The following is a 2,897-nucleotide window of genomic DNA, read 5'->3' on the forward strand; positions in this document are numbered from 1 at the left end:
AATAACTGGGGGTGTTGTTGGTTGGGAGTGCTTTCATCCATCCAAGTGGCATCCTCCTCGGGATAATCTTTCCACTGGATGAGGCATTCTCTCAAGGTTCTGGATCTCAATTGTCTCTCCCTAACATCCAAGATCTTGTCAAGCTGTAGCTCAAGGACTCCTTGGCTAGGCATTACAACTTGATCATCAAGTACATGGCTAGGATTAGGTACATACTTCTTCACTAGGCTGATATGAAATACATTATGAACCTTTAGGTTCTCAGGGAGTTGTAGTCTATAAGCATTGGGTCTTAGACACTTGAGAATCTTGTAGGGTTCATAGTACCTTGGACTTAGCTTCTTGCATTCACCTAAGGATAGGAAACTCTTCTTTGGGTGTACGCGAATGAAGACCATATCTCCTTCAATGAAGGTTCTATCTTGACATTTCAAATCCGCATATGCCTTTTGCATATCCTTGGCGGCTTGGATGTCCTGTCTTATTGACTTCATTTGGTCATCCATATCTTCCAACATCTGCCTTGAAGCTTCAACCCTCAAGGGTGGATCCGAGAAGTTTAAAGGACTTCGACAGTCGTGCCCATACAATGCTTGAAAAGGGGTCATCTAAATACTTTGTTGATAAGAAGCATTGTAGGCAAAATCAACTAGTGGCAAATATTGAATCCACCTTTTTGGTTCACGGCAGCAGTATGCCCTTAGCTGGCCATCAATTTGGGGATGGTAAGCTATACTAAAATAGAGTTGAGTCCCAATACCCTCAAAGATAGCTCTCCATAAGTGTGATGTGAAGAGAGAATCACGATCACTAATGATTCTTCTGGGCAACTCATGCAGTTTGCATATCTCCTTGATAAACAACCCTACAATGTTTGAGGCTTTATAGTTTGTCTTGAGAGGAATAAGGTGTGCAACCTTGGTGAGCATATCCACCACAATCATAATGGAGTTGTATCCTCCCTGAAATTGGGGTAAGCCAACAACAAAGTCCATACTGATGAATTCCCATTTCATTTGGGGAATGTTAAGTGATTGCAACTTTCTTGGCATTTTGACATGTTCGGCCTTAATATGTTGACAAGACAAACACTCAGTGATATATTTGAGAATGTCACCTTTAAGCCTCTCCCAATACTAGCTCTTTCTAACTGCATTGAGGGTCTTGGCATAGCCAGGATGTCCTAAGAAAGGGGAATCATGAGCTTCCCAAAGTATCTTTTGCTTGCGTGACTGGCTTGCCGGTATACATAATCTCGTTCTATAGTAGACAAGTTAACTATTGATAGAGAATTCTTGATACTTAGTCTGTAGCTTTTGGTCCTGATCCTTGATAGGGATCTCCCTTAGCTTCTAATAGGTTGGATCATGGCATGCCTTTTCTCTAGCTAACTCAAGTATTGGGTTGGTTGGCATGGATACCTTTGTGGCTAGAGATCTAACTGTTGATGGATCTTGCAAGATTAGAGAATTAAGGAATGCCTTGCGACTAAGTGCATCGGCAACTACATTCTCCTTTCTAGGCCGATATTTGATCTCAAAATCATACTCCTCCACCACTTCAATCCATCGACATTGCCTCATGTTGAGCTCATTCTGGATAAAGATCCACTTGAGACTTTTATGATCTGTCACTAGGGTAAACTTGTTACCCAGCAGGTAGTGTTTCCAAAGCTTGAGAGCATGGATGATAGCTAACAACTCGAGATCATGGGTACCATAATTCCTCTCATGGCTCTTTAGTTTCCTTGAAGAGTATGCTACAGGATGTCCTCCTTGCATAAGCACACATCCTAAGGCAAGCGTGCTAGCATCAGTTACTACTTCGAACTCCATACCAAGGTCCGGAAGTTTCAGGATAGGTGTTGATACTAATCTTTGCTTTAATCTATCAAAGCTAGATTGTTCGGCAGTTGACCATACAATTGATGTTTTCTTCTTCAGTAGATCCATCAGAGGTGCTGCAATCAAAGCATAGTTTTTGATAAAGACCCTATATCATCCTGTCAATCCAAGAAACTGTGTATTTCTTTGAGAGTTGTTGGTATTGGCCATTCTAGAACATCTCTGAATTTGGCCGGATCCACTAGATTCCTTTCGCTGACACGATGAGTCCAAGATATTCAATCTGATGTTTGAAGAATGCACACTTCTTCATCTTGGCATAAAGCTTGTATGCCCTCATTATCTCAAGGACAATCCGAACCTGGGGTTCATGATCTTCTTCCTGTTTGGAGTAGACTAGGGTATTGTCGAAGAAGACGAGTACAAAGTCATCAAGATATGGCCTAAAGATATCCTGCATTAACCTGTTGAAGGTGGGAGGTGCATTTGTCAGCCCGAACGACATGATTAGGAACTCAAAGTGTCCATATCTTGTGTTGAATGCCATCTTTGGAATATCTTCCTCCTTGATCCTTATCTGATAGTATCCAGACCTGAGATCAATCTTGGAGAAGATCTTCGCACCTTGAAGATGGTCAAGAAGTTCATCTATTCTTGGAATAGGATACTTGTTCTTAATTGTTGATTGATTCAACTCTCTATAATCAATACACAGCCGAAGCATTCCATCCTTCTTCTTCTGGAATAGCACTGGAGCTCCCCATGGTGAACTGCTAGGACCGATGTAGCTCTGATCTAGCAATTGCTTGAGTTGCTCCTTCAGCTCAATTGCTTCCGGGGTGGACATTCTATAAGGTCTCTTTACAATTGGCGCAGCTCCTGGCACTAGCTTGATCTCATGATCAACTTCCCTTTGAGGCGGAAGTTGTGTCAGCTCGTTAGGAAATATGTCTGCGTACTTCTTTTGCCATGAAGTTTCTTTACTAGATTCCTGATTTTGATCTAGCTTATTAAGCTTAATCAAATAAATAGGCATTCCCTTTCTAACTCCCT

This window comes from Lygodium microphyllum, unplaced genomic scaffold, assembly GCF_053477565.2.
Source record: "Lygodium microphyllum isolate KBCC unplaced genomic scaffold, Lygodium_microphyllum_v1.1.10 scaffold_156, whole genome shotgun sequence".
In the NCBI taxonomy this organism is placed as follows: Eukaryota; Viridiplantae; Streptophyta; class Polypodiopsida; order Schizaeales; family Lygodiaceae; genus Lygodium; species Lygodium microphyllum.